This window comes from Apium graveolens, chromosome 4, assembly GCF_009905375.1.
Source record: "Apium graveolens cultivar Ventura chromosome 4, ASM990537v1, whole genome shotgun sequence".
Classification (NCBI taxonomy): Eukaryota; Viridiplantae; Streptophyta; class Magnoliopsida; order Apiales; family Apiaceae; genus Apium; species Apium graveolens.
The window spans coordinates 204,370,098-204,390,376 of NC_133650.1; the positions used below are offsets into that span (position 1 = coordinate 204,370,098).

Sequence of the window (20,279 nt, forward strand, 5' to 3'; positions counted from 1 at the left end):
ACATATCCAGTAAACAAGAAGCCTAGTTTGAGTTGTAAACTTTCACATTATATTCTTGTATCTGAAATGTGTATTATATCACTTGTCCCGAGTTGTGGGAGTTTGATTACAAGTGGAAGGCCAAGTAGTTGTGTGCTAGGTAGCGGTATGTTAGAGAAATGTTTCTTTCAAGTGGGTCAAGTTTGTAATCAAGGAAAGTTTGTAAGTAATTTGTTTTAAGTGGATATAATACATTCTCTATGCTAGTTGACATAGGGACTTGGATGTCGGTCATAAACTAGGTGTAGGGCCGAAACAAGTGAAACATTACGGTGTTTTTACTTATTAAGTTTTCAGGATTCTACATTTTCATTACTGTTATTTACTTTCTGCAGTTAATGCAGTTAATTGAGATTATTGTCTCATTTGTAAAAAAACTGTCCCATTTGCATAAGAGACAGTTAAAATATTATATTATCCATCAATCCATCGAATTTTAAACAGCTGGACAGAAAAATGTCTAAATCTACTTATTCTGATGGAATGCGCAATCCACTCATTTGGTCTTCTCCGGAAAAGGGGTGTACAATTGAAATAGGCAAACAGATTTTCTGTAATAGATCTTTAAATATGAAAGGTATTGTTGCTGTTGGGTTCGACATGGATTACACATTGGCACAGTATAAGCCGGAGACATTTGAAACTCTTGCTTACAATGGAACTATTAAGAAGCTAGTCTACCATCTCGGTTATCCTCAACAGGTTTGTCTATAGTCTATAATTTTAAGCCAAGATTTTTCCCTTGTGTAGCATTATATTTTGCATGTCAAGCTGCCTTTATTTACGAACACTGGACTCACATCCTTATTAACAAACATTTCTTATATTTACAAACACATATGTTTATTATTCTTTGTCATTTACTATTGTCCTTTTATTTTTTGCATTCTTTGTCCTACATCCTACTTTACAGTCTTGTTTCTATTTTTTGTTAGTTGTTGGAGTGGAAATTTGATTGGACTTTATATGGTAAGAGGACTGGTTCTTGATAAAAAGAGAGGCAATATAATGAAGGTTTGTCTTGATTGCTCGATTGTTTGACTTCGGAATAGCTATTCTTTTTGTCTTTATATTGGTTTTTCTACTCATGCCTCTTGCCTGGATAGGGATAATTCCATACTCATGCATTTACACCCACAGATGGATCGCCATAAGTATGTAAAAGTTGCATATCATGGATTCAAGGAATTGTCCAAGGAAGATAAAGTTATGGCATATGGAAGCACATTAATACGAGATGCCTTTGATGAGCCCGATTATGCACTTATTGACACCCTTTTCTCATTGGCGGAAGCATGTATGTTTGCTCAACTTGTTGATTTCAAGGACAATAATCCTGGATTAATTCCAGAAGCGACAGAGTAAGGGAAAAGATTTCATCAAAATTTCAATTATTTTGCAAGTACCCCATTGTTCATCTATAAATGCTCTTCAAGTTTTGATTGGTTATTTGGGTCTTGATTGTACTGAAGATGTGTAATACAATGTCCCAACTTCCTTTTTCTCACTTGTAAGTTATGGTCTTAAAAGTGTAAAAGAAATAACGCTGCCTATGTACAAAATTGATAGTATGTAAGAGCACACACTAGGACGAGAAGATTAAAAGAGTTGCCGCATTGAGATTATTTTTAATCACTGTTCAATTCTATGGTAACACATGCTTCTGCTACAGAGTTTACTTTAGAGTTTATTGCTGCAGTGACTGTAGACAAAAAGATGTTCACTTATGGGTTGAGTATGAGTGTTTCATCTCTGTACTATTTATTTGTTGTCTACACTTGATTTATTGATTAACCTTTAGTCAGACTGTGAGAGTCACATCAGCCTCATTAGTTTTCCTTCACTTATGCTGAGTATTAAATGCCAACAGTTATGCTCTACAAAGATGTTCGAGCTGCTGTTGATTTGTGTCATCGCGATGGAACTTTGAAGGAGATGGTTGCATTAGATCCGAAGAGGTATCTTATCTTTAGGGCAATTTTTTAAAGCTTTTTTCTATGCTAAATTATATTGAATTGATATATATGTCTATAAATATTAATGTCACAGAGCTTATAATTTTTTCGCAAGTTTCACTATCTCGCAAAAGTCATGTATCTGCGTCGGCGCTACAAAAATTTAAAGAATCTGTGATGTTAATAATTTTAGAGTTTATTGTCATACAGTTGTCTATGTCTGCTAGGTATATCAATGAGGATAAATTGATTGTCCCAATGCTCAAAATGCTCAGAGATTCTGGCCGTGCAACTTTTTTGGTGACAAACAGGTACTAGAATTGCTGTCTTCATTTCATTTGCTTCCTCTCAAATTTTGAGGTACCTACAGAGTGAATTCCCAAGTGTGATATATATTGTTTAGTTAACTGCAATTCAGGATTAAACCGTGTATATGTTTCCCTATATTTAATGTATTCTTTTAAAGTAGGTACCAGTTTTTGTTTCTGTTTTTTGGGGAAGCGGAGGGAAATTGGTTATTATTATGCCGTCATTATTTGATATCCGTGCCTTTCTAAATATAGGGTATGCTTTCTCTTATTGGTATGTAAGTATCAACTGAATATCTGCTTTTAGTACCAGCTTCCATTTTCTTTTGCTTACGTAATTAAAATCTTGGTTGTTAGTTGCACTGGTTTTTATGTTCCTAAAGACAGTCTAGTTGCATTTGTCCATTTGAAGCTAGTTTAAAATTAGTACGTTGTATTTTTATTTCGAGGAAGACATGCTTTAAACTTCTAGTGGTTCTTTCTCATCCTATTTATGCCATTTGTATAAGTTATCACATGGTTATCCATGGTCATCCACACTTACTAGAGCACTTGTCGGCCCTTTCTTCTAGTCTTACTCACTGTTTCCATTAAATATTATAACAGAATGGGGTTTGAAAGCGGAAAGGTTTTTGAATGAGGGTTACTGTTAGGGCGAAAACATGCACTAATATTCACGCAAGTATACGCGTTCGCAAGTAATATAGAATACTTTCTAGTTCGTTCCCTCAGAGACTCAGACTAAGTTATTGTCTAATTAAACTTACTCACCAATGTATGATTACTTCTCAATGTTAAGGTAACACTTAAAATTGTTGATTAAATATTAACTATAATTAACTACTTAATTAACCACTTAACTAACACTTCAATTTATCAATAATAAAACACTCATGAGATCACAACTTCATTATTACTTCCTTCTATAGCCATTGTTATTACCTTTAGCATGTGACAGTGATGATATTAATCGAATAACACGGAACTGATAAAAGCCAACTTTCATTGTACTAATACCATTCTACCAAGCATCCACAATTAAGATAGAAGTTGAATAGTCATCAATTATGTTGAGTTCCTATATGTCTACAGAAATTGACAACACAACGATTTAAGCACAAGTTATCCCTTTTGATTACATAGGGCAAATAAAACTGTTAGAGTTACCCACTAATCATGCACAACGTACATGAACCTATGCTAGCATGGCAAGTTCTAAATCTCAAGATCCACCGTCGCTTCACAAGAGATTAACACCCTATCTTATATGTTCGCGACGCACATAAGACGAATACGCACAACCAATACTAGATATCATGCAATCATCACACACTAAAGTATTAAACAATTAACTAAAGAATTCCATAATAAATCCGTTGCAACCCCATGATCACGATTAGCTCATAATAGAACTTATCGCCATCATGGGTTCATATGAAATCATGATAAACAACACAAGAAAATAATAACTAAACTAATTATATTAAAACAGAGTACGTCACAAGAGTAAATAAGTCAAAGCAAGAAAACTAGCATCCAACGTTACAACGAAACAAGAATCACAAGAAAATATGCTTCCTCTTCGTTGCGGTGTGCTAAATCGGTCTTCTTCCTTATCTCCTTCGCTTCTTGCGCAAAACACAATCTAAAACATAATCTCCTTCTTATTCTCTATGAAAACGTCTCAAATCTACTTATATAATAGTCCCATAAAACTCAGATTACATAGAAGTTGGAAGCCAAACAGAAGTAGAAGTCTAAAATAATTCAGCTTTTTCCCCGACCCTGCGCGGCCGCTCAGCATTTCTGCGCGGGCGCGCAAGGCTGCTGCGCGGCCGCTCAGCATTGCTGCGCGGGCGCGCAGGACCCTACTGGAAAAATTCCAGGTTTGCTCCGTTTCTTCGTCGTAATCTGCCCGTTCTCTTCCTCTCGCAATGGTGAACACATGCCAAGGCTTATTCTTGATGATTCCTCCTCCGAAATGCAACTAATACCCTGAAATGCATAAACACTAGAAAAACGCATCAAATACACAAAATACTTGATTTCAAGACACCAATCTAAGCCATTTTAAGACGTTCTAAGTGGTATAAAATGCCACTTATCACACCCCCAAACTTAAATCGATGCTTGTCCTCAAGCGTCACAGACTCAAAACAAATAAAAATATGCATGAATGCAATCTATATGAAAATGCAACGATCCCCCTTACTACAATTAACCAACCAAATTTTCACGTCTCAACGAATGCAGTTAGACACTAAAGATCAATAAACTCATGCAAACGGACATACAGCCAGAAACGTGGTGTGTGCAAATGCTTAACAGATATGCTTCGGAACTAGACCAATTACTATGACTAGACTATCCTCAAGGCAATCCTACGATTATACAAAGAATAAAAATTCTAGGCACAAAGTGATATACAACACTACAAGAACTCTGGAGCTTACTACAGAATTGTGCTTTTTATTTACAACTCAAATGCTTATTTGACCGTGCAATGAGTGAGGTCCACAAAAGACTTATACAATGGTATCCATGTAACGAGCGTTAGGTTAGCGGATCCCAGACTCTAAAAGCCTTAGGTCACTAGGCACAAAGTCCCCTAAGAACTTAATAACTAGAATACCAAAGAGCCCACTCTTGATCAATTATGCAATTTTTTTTTTTTTTTTTTTTTTTTTTTTTTTCTTTCTGAGCAAGTGCGTTTCGCTCCATCTTGCTCAACCCTAGACTACTCGCATAACATGCGAGCCGGCTACTAGCCATTTGACGCCTAGCCACAACTAGCAACAAATTCCATTTTTACTCCATTTTTTTTTTCTTTTTCATGCCTTTACCACTAAGAACCTATTATCAAATTCTAAGCATAATAAATAGATTATCCTCGAAAATAATCAGATCATAACAACAATCTAGCCCTTAAGCATTCTCTAAGACTTAGTGAAAATACAAGTGCTTCTAGCATGCATATCAACCTACACAACTTAATAACACTTTAATGCTATCACTACACTCGCATCAATATCACAATTCAGTCGATAATCATTGCAAAAGGGATCATGGTATATGCATGAGCTATATGATATGACAAACAAATAAAGCTATATAAAAAAAACTATATGGCAAAAATTATGCAACTATATGAACTAACTATCATGAATATGCAGCTATATGACACACACAAAATATTCCTTAACTACCACCCCCAAACTTAAAATCTTCACTGTCCCCAGTGAAGGTAGTAGAAAGGAACACAGGGTATACCTACTCGGAGTCATCATCATCATCACCCTCAGTGGGTGGAGTATCAGGCGGCGGGTATGCAGAGTCCTCACCAAAAACTGGCCACTGGATATCAGCTCCAAGGCCTCGAAAAGCAGTCCCTAACGCAAGAGTGAGCTCCTGAGCAAACCTGCTCTGCGTCTCATACATGGCATCCATCCGCCGTGAAAGCCTCCTATACTGGGCATCACCCATCCCAGCACCCTCCTGAGCTCTCGAAGAACCAGCCTCACCACGCCCTGGCCTAGCCATAGTAGCACCTCGTGCTGGACGCCCTCCTGGAAGACGATAACCCAGCCCATGCTCCTCAGGCTCACCACCGGTCCACTCCTGCATCCCATTCAGAGTGCCAGAATCTATCGGAGTTGCTGGCAACTGCAACTGCTCATGAGCCGGCCAGTTCACTCCTACTGCTCGGCATAGCTTCGTAACCGTGGATGCATAAGGGATGTTCATATGCTTTGCTCCCCTCAAAAACTTCAGAATTCCTTGGTAGATAAACTCACCAAGGTCCACATAGTATTCTTCATTCAGAATTCCCCACAACAACTGTGCTCTCTCAACTGTGACCTCGTGTGCATGTGAAGAAGGCAAAATATTAGCACATATAAATGCATTCCATGCACGGGCATACCTGTTCATGGCGATCGCCGGAAAGTAACGATACTCATTATTGGCTGGACTGCGGTTCCAAACTGTGCCCGGTCGACAGAGAGTCGCACAAATCAAATCCAAGTCAAAATCCTCAGCAGTCTTTTCATTCCAGTTCTCCTCCTCGGGCTTCCTCTCTCGCTGTCCAATCACACGGCGAATCGCCGCAGCATGATAATCAACCGTCAGCCCACGGACTACAGAAAACCCATTCTTTTCAGCCTTCGCGTTCGCGTAGAACTCGCGAACAACACTCATCGGTACTGCTTCGGGTGACTCACAAAAAGCTATCCACCCCTTCTCTGCAATCATGGGCAACAACTCACCATCCCTCCCTGATGGTAAAAACCCCCTCTCCTTCAGAATCGGCTTCCCCAACAGCCTAGTGTACTCCTCCTCCGCAGCTCTGTCAGTTAACCGAGGCCTTGCAGCAGTACCCCTTGATGAATCAGCAGTAGGAACTGTGCTGCTGCTGTCAATAGTGCGTGCTCTCTTGGGTGCCATTGATTTGTGAATAAAAGTGTGTAAGAACTGATTTTTGATGCTTATAAGAGGGTTTAAGTGTAGGAAGTTTGTGGGAGATATGTAGGATAGGTGTATGTATATATAGGGTGTGGAGTAGGTTAAATTAGATTAGGAGTGGGGTTGAGGGATAAAATCATGGGGTAATGGGAAAAGAATTCGTGGGTTTATGGGCTGTGATGGGTTTTTGTGTTTTTTTGTTTTTTTTTTTTTTCTTCTGAACTGTAAAAAATTTTCTGGAACTCGACCCCTGCGCAGCCGCTCAGCATTTCTGCGCGGGCGCGCAGCAAGCTGTGCGGCCGCTCAGCATAGCTGCGCGGGCGCGCAGAGGGTCTCTGGAATTTTTTTTTTTCAGCCCCTGTTTTCTGATTTTTTTGTGTTTTTGGATAGGTTATTAACTTCTAAGGGTTCCTGTAACAACAATTCATGGGTTGCCTCCCACGCAGCGCTTCTTTTTCGTCATTAGCTTGACGTTCCGTACGTTTCTCAAGTAGTCAACAAAATGGCACTAACCACCTCTCGGTTTGCCATGTCCCCATAGTAGTGCTTTAACCGCTGACCGTTAACCTTGAATGCTTGGTCCGAATCATTCTCAAAAATTTCCACCGCTCCATGTGGAAACACAGTTTTGACAATAAAAGGTCCAGACCACCTTGATTTCAACTTCCCAGGAAAAAGTCGGAGCCGAGAGTTGAATAACAGAACTTGTTGCCCTGGCACAAATAACTTAGGATGTAGCTTCCTATCGTGCCACCTCTTCACCTTTTCCTTATACATTTTGTTATTCTCGTACGCTTGCAGTCGAAATTCATCAAGTTCATTAAGCTGAAGCATTCTTTTCTTACCAGCTGCATCTAAATCCAGGTTCAATTTCTTCAATGCCCAGTAGGCCTTATGCTCAAGCTCCGCCGGTAGATGACATCCCTTACCGTACACCAACTGAAACGGTGACATCCCAAGTGGCGTTTTGTATGCTGTTCTGTAAGCCCAAACAACTTCATCGAGCTTTAAAGACCAATCCTTCCTTGACGGACAAACAACCTTCTCTAGAATGCGCTTTATCTCTCTGTTAGACACTTCCGCTTGACCATTTGTTTGCGGATGATAGGCAGTAGCTACTCGATGATTCACATTATAACGCTGCATCATAGAAGTGAACTTACGGTTGCAAAAATGCGATCCTTCATCACTTATGATTACCCGAGGCGTTCCAAACCTTGTGAAAATTTGCTTATGAAGAAAATTTAGCACTGCCTTTGCATCATTTGTCGGTAAAGCTTTAACTTCGACCCATTTTGAGACATAATCGACTGCCAGCAAGATGTACTGATTATTGCAAGACGAGATAAAAGGCCCCATGAAATCGATTCCCCACACATCAAAGACCTCGACTTCAAGCATCACATTTAATGGCATCTCATCCTTCCTTGACAAATTTCCCACTCTTTGGCAACGATCACACCTTAAAACAAACTGATGAGCATCCTTGAACAAAGTAGGCCAGAAAAAACCTGCTTGCAGAATACGAGCTGCCGTCTTCTCACCTCCATAGTGTCCAACATAAACTGTGGAATGGCAGTCTCGTAATATCCCCTCCGTCTCACAGAACGGGATACATCTCCTGATGATCTGATCAGCTCCCTGTCTAAACAAATATGGTTCATCCCACATATACCACTTCACCTCATGCAGAAACTTCTTCTTTTGAGCGGATGTCAAATTAAGCGGCATTATATTGCTGACAAGATAGTTTACAATATCTGCAAACCATGGTTCTTCCTCCTGAATTGCAAACAACTGCTCATCCGGAAAAGATTCATTGATTAACGTCCTATCTTGTGAAGTAGAATCGGGATTCTCCAACCTAGAGAGATGGTCAGCTACTTGATTCTCGGTACCTTTTCTATCTTTGATCTCTAACTCAAATTCCTGAAGTAAAAGCACCCAACGAATGAGTCTCGGCTTTGAATCCTTCTTAGAAACCAGATAACGAATAGCTGCATGATCAGTGAATACTGTCACTTTCGTACCAAGCAGATAAGATCGAAATTTCTCAAAGCCAAAGACTATAGCCAAAAGCTCCTTCTCAGTAGTGGTGTAGTTCAATTGGGCCCCATTTAAAGTCTTACTCGCATAGTAGACCACATGGAAGAGATTTTTCTTGCGCTGTCCCAGAACTGCACCTACCGCATAATCACTCGCATCACACATCATCTCAAACGGTTCTGTCCAATCTGGTGCTGTAATAACTGGTGCCGTGATCAAACTCTCCTTGAGAGTCTCGAATGCTGCCAAACATTCATCATCAAATTTGAAAGGCACATCTTTCTCAAGTAAATTGCACAACGGCTTAGATATCTTTGAAAAGTCCTTGATGAATCGCCGATAAAAACCCGCATGACCGAGAAAACTACGGATTCCTTTCACCGAATTAGGTGGGGGAAGATTTTCAATGACTCCCACCTTGGCCTTGTCCACCTCCAGACCCTTGCTAGAGACCTTATGCCCAAGGATAATGCCTTCACGCATCATAAAATGACATTTCTCCCAATTAAGCACCAAATTAGTTTCCACGCATCTTTTGAGTACGGCGCGCAGATTATTCAAACATTCATCATATGAGTGTCCAAAGACGGAGAAGTCATCCATGAACACTTCGACGTTATTTCCAATCATGTCAGAGAATATAGCCATCATACATCTCTGAAAGGTGGCCGGGGCGCCACATAACCCAAACGAAACTCTACGAAAAGCAAATGTGCCAAATGGACAAGTGAAGGTAGTCTTTTCCTGATCCTCTGGTGCAATACAAATCTGATTATACCCGGAATAACCATCCAGAAGACAAAAATACTCATGTCCCGCCAATCTGTCAAGCATTTGATCAATGAATGGGAGAGGGAAGTGATCCTTGTGGCTTTGTTCAATTTTCTATAATCCATGCATACTCTCCATCCTGTAACTGTTCGAGTAGGGATGAGCTCATTCTTTTCATTTGCGACCACAGTGATACCTCCTTTCTTAGGTACACATTGCACGGGGCTCACCCACGAGCTGTCAGAAATAGGATAAATGATGCCTGCATCTAGCCATTTCAGAATTTCTTTCTTCACCACCTCCTTCATGATCGGGTTCAGTCTTCGCTGCTGTTCCACAGTTGGCTTACTACCTTCCTCTAACAGAATTTTATGCATACAATATGAAGGACTTATCCCCTTGATGTCTGCTATGGTCCATCCTATAGCCGATTTGAATTCTCTCAAAATCCTTAAGAGCTTGTCTTCCTCACTACCTGAAAGGTCAGCTGAAATAATAACAGGTAACGTAGATGAATCACCTAAAAAAGCATACCTCAAGTGTTCAGGTAATGGTTTGAGCTCCAAGGTAGGTGCTTCCTCTATTGATGGTTTGAGCTTCCCTTCAGCATTCTTAAGGTCAGAAGTACCAAGAGATTCAAATGGTATGTCGAGCTTTCGCTTCCATGGAGAAGCGTTCAGATATTGTAATTGCTCGTTGCTATCTTCATCATCGCTGTCAAAATCCCCCACTAAGGCCTTTTCCAATGCATCAGACATTAGCATGTGATCGAGTTCCGAAGTAACTGCGGAATCAATCACATCCACTTTTAAACACTCCTCATCTTCTGTAGGGAATTTCATTGCCTTGAATACGTTGAAGGTCACATCCTGATCTTGGACCCGCATAGTAAGTTCCCCTTTTTGCACATCTATCAAGGTACGGCCAGTAGCCAAGAAAGACCTCCCCAAGATTATGGGAATCTTCTTATCTTCCTCAAAATCCAGAATAACAAAATCAGCAGGAAAGAAGAGCTTATCCACCTTGACGAGCACATCCTCAACTATGCCCCTTGGGTAAGTAATGGAACGGTCCGCCAATTGTAGCGACATGTATGTGGGTTTTGGATCAGGCAGATCCAGCTTTTTAAAGATCGACAACGGCATCAGATTAATGCTTGCTCCCAAATCACAAAGGCACTTGTCAAAAGTTAGATTGCCAATGGTGCAAGGAATGGTGAAGCTTCCTGGATCTTTCAGTTTTGGTGGTAACTTTTGTTGCAGAACCGCGCTGCATTCTTCTGTGAGAGCAACGGTTTCAAGGTCATCCAGTTTCACCTTCCTTGAAAGAATAGTCTTCATAAACTTCGCATAACTAGGCATTTGTTCCAGCGCCTCAGCGAAAGGTATATTGATGTGAAGTTTCTTGAACACCTCCAGAAACTTCCCGAACTGTCTATCCAGCTTTTGTTGTTGCAATCTCTTAGGAAAAGGTGGTGGAGGATAGAGCTGTTTCTCCCCTGTATTAGCCTCAGGCAGAGTGTGTTCAACAGTAGTCTTCCTTGGTTCCGCCGCTTTCTCCTTTTGCTTAGATTCTTCATCTCTAACTTCAGCTTCGACTTCTTTTGCCTTTTCAGCATCAGCTACTTTTCCAGACCTTAAGGTAATAGCCTTGACTTGCTCTTTAGCTTCCTTCCTGCCTGGTACTTCCGTGTCACTGGGAAGAGTGCCAGGTTGACGATTGAGCACTGCATTGACTAATTGACCGATTTGATTTTCCAAGGTCTTGATAGAAACCGCCTGACTCTTGCACAACAGCTTAAGTTCCTCAAAATCAGCACTAGTAGGTGCAGTTGCACTTCCCTGTTGAGGATATGATTGCCTTGTAGCATACTGCTGTGGTTGCTGGAATCCAGGTGGGTTAAACTGTTTACTTACTCCTTGCTGATATGTTAGCTGAATAGCATTCTGATTATTCCCCCAGCTGAAATTTGGATGATTTCTGTTGTTAGGATGATAGGTCGCTGACACAGACTGCTGTTGTCGCTGATAATTATTCACATACTGAACAGATTCGTTGACAAGAGAACACTGATCCGTAGCATGAGAACCTGCACAAAGCTCACAAACCATAGCTATTTGATTAACTCCATACGTAGCCAAAGAATCAACCTTCATTGATAGCGCTTGGAGCTGGGCTGCAATAGCGGTGGCTGCATCAACTTTCAGAATACCTGCTACCTTGCCTGACGTCATCCTCTGAGTTGGGTTTTGATGCTCATTTGCAGCCATCGTCTCGATAAGATTATACGCCTCAGTATAGCTTTTAGCCCATAAGGCTCCTCCAGCTGCTGCATCGAGCATGGGCCGAGATTGGGCCCCCAAACCATTATAAAAACCAGTGATTACCATCCAATCCGGCATTCCATGATGTGGACATTTTCTCAACATTTCCTTGTAGCGTTCTCAAGCCTCGCACATAGATTCTGTAGGTTGCTGCGCAAACTGAGTAAGAGCACTCCTCATAGCAGCAGTCTTTGCCATTGGATAAAACTTCACCAGAAACTTTTGCGCAAGATCTTGCCACGTAGTGATGGACCCAGCTGGTTCAGAATGTAACCAGTCTTTAGCCTTATCCCTCAGTGAGAATGGGAAAAGCCTCAACTTGATAGACTCATCAGTCACGCCATTATACTTAAAAGTGCTGCAGATCTCGACAAAATTCCTTATGTGCATGTTGGGGTCTTCAGTTGCCGCTCCTCCAAAAGAAACAGAATTCTGCACCATCTGAATAGTGCCCGGCTTGATTTCAAAGGTGTTAGCTTGAATAGCCGGATGAAGGATGCTTGACTGAATGTCATCAATTTTAGGCCGAGAAAAATCCATAAGAGCTGGATCAGCTTGAACAATACGATCTCCCATGTTTACTGGTTCTTTCTGCTCAGTTCCTGAATCCGAATCCTCAAAATCTAACTTCTCTGGAGTATCAAGAACTTCGTCTTTCTCCTCAGCTGTATCTAAGGTCCTCTTGCGAGCACGAGAACGAGTTTGCATAAACGCTTGCTAAAGTACCTGAAACACAACCGAAAAGAGTAATTAAATACTACGTCCTAATCACTGAGTCCTAATGACCAATGATGGTAAGTACATAAACTAAACAAATACGCCGAGTACCCGGCAGCGGCGCCAAAAACTTGTTAGGGCGAAAACATGCACTAATATTCACGCAAGTATACGCGTTCGCAAGTAATATAGAATACTTTCTAGTTCGTTCCCTCAGAGACTCAGACTAAGTTATTGTCTAATTAAACTTACTCACCAATGTATGATTACTTCTCAATGTTAAGGTAACACTTAAAATTGTTGATTAAATATTAACTATAATTAACTACTTAATTAACCACTTAACTAACACTTCAATTTATCAATAATAAAACACTCATGAGATCACAACTTCATTATTACTTCCTTCTATAGCCATTGTTATTACCTTTAGCATGTGACAATGATGATATTAATCGAATAACACGGAACTGATAAAAGCCAACTTTCATTGTACTAATACCATTCTACCAAGCATCCACAATTAAGATAGAAGTTGAATAGTCATCAATTATGTTGAGTTCCTATATGTCTACAGAAATTGACAACACAACGATTTAAGCACAAGTTATCCCTTTTGATTACATAGGGCAAATAAAACTGTTAGAGTTACCCACTAATCATGCACAACGTACATGAACCTATGCTAGCATGGCAAGTTCTAAATCTCAAGATCCACCGTCGCTTCACAAGAGATTAACACCCTATCTTATATGTTCGCGACGCACATAAGACGAATACGCACAACCAATACTAGATATCATGCAATCATCACACACTAAAGTATTAAACAATTAACTAAAGAATTCCATAATAAATCCGTTGCAACCCCATGATCACGATTAGCCCATAATAGAACTTATCGCCATCATGGGTTCATATGAAATCATGATAAACAACACAAGAAAATAATAACTAAACTAATTATATTAAAACAGAGTACGTCACAAGAGTAAATAAGTCAAAGCAAGAAAACTAGCATCCAACGTTACAACGAAACAAGAATCACAAGAAAATATGCTTCCTCTTCGTTGCGGTGTGCTAAATCGGTCTTCTTCCTTATCTCCTTCGCTTCTTGCGCAAAACACAATCTAAAACATAATCTCCTTCTTATTCTCTATGAAAACGTCTCAAATCTACTTATATAATAGTCCCATAAAACTCAGATTACATAGAAGTTGGAAGCCAAACAGAAGTAGAAGTCTAAAATAATTCAGCTTTTTCCCCGACCTTGCGCGGCCGCTCAGCATTTCTGCGCGGGCGCGCAAGGCTGCTGCGCGGCCGCTCAGCATTGCTGCGCGGGCGCGCAGGACCCTACTGGAAAAATTTCAGGTTTGCTCCGTTTCTTCGTCGTAATCTGCCCGTTCTCTTCCTCTCGCAATGGTGAACACATGCCAAGACTTATTCTTGATGATTCCTCCTCCGAAATGCAACTAATACCCTGAAATGCATAAACACTAGAAAAACGCATCAAATACACAAAATACTTGATTTCAAGACACCAATTTAAGCCATTTTAAGACGTTCTAAGTGGTATAAAATGCCACTTATCAGTTACTAATACTGAGCTGACAAACATTTTATGTATTTGTTACAGCCTTTGGGATTACACAAATGTCGTGATGAACTTTCTTTGTGAGCCTCAGCCACAGAGTGGTAGCCAAACTTTAACTTTCGATTGGCTCAAGTACTTCGATGTTGTCATCACCGGAAGGTCATGTTCTTTTCTAAGATGATATAACCCTTTATGCATTATGTACTTGCATATTTGGTGAACAATATCCTTACCCCTCCTGCATATTCCTATTAGTAGTGACAATTTAACATAAATGTGTAGCAAAATTCTTGCATTAATTAACAGAGGCAATCTTAAAACTTTTAATTTTTTTGTGTTGCACATTTAATAATTATATAGGTAGTGTACCAATTCTGATTCAATTGCTCCTTTGTTGCATAAAAGAAAAGAAAGGAAAATACAATTTGAATACCAATAGGGTTCATCTCATTCTAGTCAGAGAGAAATGGTAATATGAAGATGTGCAAGAGCATAGATATATTTGAGATGAGTAAGATATATAACTTGATTAAGGCTTGCATATTATACAATTGAGATAATTACTTTTCAGCAACAATCTTCAGGAACTAGTGGCATAAAATAGCAGGTTGTATCTGACTCATTGACCAACATCATCTTTATACACAACAGCTTACAACTTTTTTACACAAAAAGATTATGAAGATGAAGTAGAAACTAATTTTTGAATAATTTATTCTTCGCCATGTAGATTTTCTATACGTTCATTGACAAGTGAATAGGAGACAAATTCTGGTGCAGAGAAATAATAAGACAAATCTATTTTTCAAAATTTAATATTGATAACAATCCTACCTAAGATTTTCATAATTAGGAGAAAACTTCAAAAGATATTTCCCTAATTCAAGAGAACCATTAATATATTAAAATAATTTAGAATAATCTAACTAACGGGTTTCCAAAAGCTATTATATTACTCCTTAATAGTCTCTTTAGGTTTTTATAGCACTGTCCACTAATAGCAAATTCACGTTAGTGCGCTGACTACAGAGTGAGTGGGTCGACCTCAGTTGACTACACTTCAGACTTTTTAGGATTGCGAACATAATCAATGGGTTGTATTATGGTTGCAACACTACTGACTTGTTTGTAAGGTGCTTTGCGAATAAAAAATTACATGAGCGCCTTTCTTAGTGATAAGGTGACTGACCCAAATGTTGACCAGCTTAAGTTATCTAGTTCTTTGTGGCTTTTAGATTATGAAATTTAGATTTAAATTTAAATGTTTCAGCTTCTGTTCAATCACCTGTAGTTGTTGTTCTGTTCAAGTATGTCCGATTATCTTACCGAAGTATATGCTTGCGACGTTTATCCTAAGTTTTGGCTTTTATTAGTTATAATATTATAATAACTGAAGTTATTATCTGTTACAGTGCAAAGCCAGGTTTTTTCCACGAGAATCGTGCTAACCTCTTTGAGGTTGAACCTAAATCTGGGATGCTTCTTAATACTGACAATGGCACTCCTATGGTTCAGGTGAGGTGAAGCTCCCGTTTATTTGTCAGTTGTTACCTTATTTTGCTTTTCTTTAACTTTTGATCTTATTTGCAATTATCAAGGTGGGGAGCACTTCTGCAGATCTGCCTCTGAATACCAGTGGAAAATCCTTCAAAGTTTTCCAGGTTAATATTTGTAATTTTAGATTTTCGATGTTTAATATGGATATTAATTCATTTCTAAAATCTATATATTGGCTTTTTATATTAGAACTCAAAATTGATGATCCATTCCCTTTTTGTTTTGTTAAAACTATGATCCCTTAACCTTCTTTTCAGGGAGGCAATGTTGGTCATTTGCACAAGCTCCTTGCTATTGAGTCAAGTTCACAGGTATGTGATAGGATAATTCTAGTTGCTATATGTTTAAATTTTAGCAGCATTCCTCTATGTTAATATGTATTTTAATGAAAGGAAAGAAGAACTCACTCAAGTAACTCACTGGCCCTATTCTTCCTACCTCTAGTGGACTTGTGTACTTGCTCCAAACAAAAAGTTACTCAGACGTCTTAGGATTTTTTTTAATATTATGTTGCTAGAGTGTGAAGTGTCTCTTTGTAAAATGAAGGAAATTGGATGGTTCCTGCAAGCATATTTTACTGTAATTGACATGGGTATGACGGAAAACTGAAATAGGGAAACAAAGGTTGTATGTAATGACTCCTGACACTAAGTTGATTTAGACAGAATCTTAGTCATATATGGTTATGTTCCATGCACATATCAAGCCTATTACTGGTCTAAATACTATATCCAGGAAATTGCCTGTTCTTTTTTATTTAAATTTATAGTTCTAATGCCTTTTTCAATTTTACAAGGTTTTGTATGTTGGAGATCACATCTATGGCGATATATTATGCAGTAAAAAAATTCTTGGTATAATCCTTGGGTTCCTTTTAATTACATATGCAGCATTCATATCATCTCTTTTTACTGCCCTGTTTAGTTGAATGGTGCCATAATCTTTTTTTATTTTTTTAAAACCTGTTTGTCACATATATCTTGTCATTTAGTTTTAAATGTTCACTTCAGAAACATATTTGTTATCTTTGAAGATTTTGGACAGATGTCTTTTATGTAATACAACTTGATCATAGTTTGGTTGGGAACCTTTTTTTGTTACAAGACTCGGGTGCTATCAATTATCCAAACCGAAGTCACTTGTAAAATGGCCTCCTGATATATGTCTTTGCCTTTTGTTGAATTGTTATTATAGCATTGAAATCCTAGTTTCTCTTGTATCTTGTCATCTAGTTTTGAATGTTGATAACTTCAGAAACATATTTGGTGTCTTTAAAGATTTTGGACAGATGTCTTTTATGTAATACAATCGAATCATAGTTCTGTTGTGGTACCTTTGTCCCAAGACTGAGGTGCTATCAATTATGCAAAAGCCCAAGTCACTTGGAAAAGGGCCATCTGATTTATGTATTTGCCTTTTGTCGAATTGTTATTATGGCCTCGAATCCAAGTTTCTCTTATAGGTGAATATTTGTGAATTATGACACACAGTGAGCGCTGGTTGACACAAGACTAGGACAGAAAAGGAAGCCCGAGTACGATAGTCTAGACAGGATTCTCTAGCATAAAAAAATGAACTTTCATTCTTTGTTAACTAGGCGACAGACTAGTTCACAAAAAGAATTTGTTAATGCTTTCCGAAAATTACATTTTATCTCGGTGAAGTTACTTTTGTATACTTAAAGATTCAACATGTTCATTCTGTTGAATCTTGGTGGTATTTTGGTATATTCAAGTCATAATTTGTAGTCTTTTGGATCTTAGTGGTTCTCATTTATGGTTTTCGCCAGAACCTGAACCTATGAACCTATATATATATATACTCACATATATATATTCTTGTAATATTTTTACTACTTGAACAGGTTGGAGAACAATGCTCGTTGTTCCAGAGCTTGAGAAAGAGGTCGATCTGCTGTGGGAAATCCGTGGAAGCCACAAGGTACTTTATTGTATTTGATACCCCGAAATTATTTAGCTGAGTGTATTTAAATACCGTAAAGTGTGGAAGGTTTTCATTATTTAATTATGTACATCTTTTCTGAGTGTAATTTTTGTGACTAGTCTTGACGTACTTATGCTCCTTAAATATAAACTGTGGTCTTCTTGTCCGCACAGCAACTTCAAACATTGAGAAATGAACGTGACAACATCGAAAAATACATCGTCTGGAGTGGTCCCTTAAGTAAGTATCCGCTCCTTATAAGAACTACTGCACACCCACCATTGGTCCTGATTTTCGCTCTTCTAGAATAAAACAATGAATAGAGACATAAATCACTGATTTTAGTTCCTGCTTCATGATAATGTAAGTCTGGTGCAGACATTGACCAGTATTTCATGGCAAAGTGTCTATTTGGATGTAATTGATCTACTAGTTCAGCAATAGTCCATTTGCACATTGATTTATTTGGGTCATACCTGGAAAACCTTATTTTGGTTTTTTAGACATCGTAATCTGTTCTTTATTCCTATTTTATTCCATGTCAATGTGTTCAGGTTTGAAGGCGTAAATGCTGATGAGAAAGAGATGCTACATGATGAGCTTAAAGAATTAATGGTATTTCGGTGTTCTTTGTAAAAAAATATTATAATTTCTTTGTTCAATAGATGTATGGCAGACGAGAATGATTGAAAATAATTGGTAGTCTTTTCTGTTCATTGTGTAGTCTGAAAGGGAGGAAGTAAGGATCACTCATCAACAAGGTCAAAGAGCATGTCACCAAAAGGTAGCTATTCAAATGACAAACATTTGACTCTATAGTAGGGCAAAAAGGTTTTCAGCTTTTGGTTGAAGTTTCGCTGAATGATTTTATCATGTCAAATACATGCTAAAACAATAAAAGAAACTGAAACAATTGGTGAATTGTGATATTAAACCAATAGAATGAGTCTACCATTATTCTTGTAGTTGTCATGTTGGCCAGATTTTGCTATATATATTTCTCTTATGAGTAATTAAATGTCTTTTTTTTTCTCTTTTAGTTTCACAAAGTATGGGGTCAACTAATGAAGACTGGATATCAAAATTCCCGGTTAGCTCACCAGGTTTGTTAATTTCTGTAAAAGCTGAATAATCAAAATATGGTAAACAATTGTTGCTTAAGTAATCTGTTTTGCATTTTTCAGGTAGAGCACTTTGCATGCCTATATACCAGCCAAGTCACTAATCTGAGCCTGTATTCCCCAGATAAATACTATAGGCCAAGCGAAGATTTTTTGCCTCACGAATTTGATATCCTTGGATGAGGCACTACTTCGTCAAAAATTTCTATTATATTGTTTGGGTGCTAGTTATATGTTTTGCTTATACTGGGAAAGGAAAAACAGACGACCTTACTAATCGTCCTCTTTCCCTTTTTCTTTGAATTCTGTAATTTGGTGATCAGTTTGGCAATGAAAGACAAAATTTCTTAGTTATATAATCAATATGTACCTTACATGTTTACAGTTGATTGAAAGAATACCTCGTACTGTTGTGATCGAAGGATCGGCAATGCTTTGAGTTCAATATTTTGAATCTGAGGCAATTATGAATAGAGCAAACTATTTTGTCTGATCGAGAGGAGCTAAAAAGTTATGCCTTTTAAGTTATATTTTAGAAAAAATAAATGTAAATCAGATATTTTTGGAAGTCACTAATTTTGATTTTAGGTTTTAAATATAAACTACTGCAGCAGATTAGAAGTATACAAACTACATATCTATTTCACACACTTAATCATATACAAACTAATACATCTTAAATAGTAGTGGAAGTTATAACTACCACAATAACTACCAAACTAATATATCTTAAATAGTAGTGGAAGTTATAACTAGCACAATAACTAACAATTCAAAGCATACTAATTCTAATCCTAACTATCAGGCCTTTAATTATATATACTTTAATAAACATAATTAAAGTACAATCGGTTGCAGCAGGTAAGACATATTCTAACACTCCTCCTTGCCGCTGATGCTGCAAACTCTCATCTATACCAAAGTTCAGTAGTCTCTATAGAAACTTGATCTTGGTGTGCAGTCAGCTCTTTGTACATAAGATCAAGCGGAAAACTTTTTCTCGAGAACAATTGAAGCCTTTTGTATCTTTAATCATGCAAAAGAAAATTATTCTCACGGTATGCAACATTTTAAGTGTCTATTATATCAATATCTATATAACCTAAGTATCCCAATTTTATCCCAAATAAAAACAATCCCTCTTCGATCAATTCTTTGCCCCTCATTCTTCTTCCTCCGGTTCTTTACACTGGAGGACTCGGCACGTACTATAAATCTTTTATAAAGTATAATCACCTAAATTATTTCAATTTTCTTTTTCTTCTAAATAAAAATATTATCTTTAAATTTTTATTCAGGGAAAAAAAATTTAAAATAAATTATAGAACTATATTTTATAATAACCTTAAAATAAGTGTCAAGTATAGAAAAAAATATGTGAATAAATGAGTGGAACGAAAGGAGTAATTTTTAAATAAACAATTTTTTTTATCCCAACATAA

General features: G+C 38.0%; 1 non-coding gene and 1 pseudogene across 1 annotated transcript; both read left to right on the forward strand.

The window, feature by feature from the left end:
* The first annotated feature begins 495 nt into the window (after positions 1-495).
* LOC141719292 (uncharacterized) lies at positions 496-19,292 on the forward strand (annotated as a pseudogene).
* LOC141722558 (small nucleolar RNA R71) lies at positions 11,981-12,087 on the forward strand. Its single transcript, XR_012575573.1, has one exon. It is a non-coding gene; the product is annotated as a small nucleolar RNA R71 (small nucleolar RNA).
* Positions 19,293-20,279: the final 987 nt, after the last annotated feature.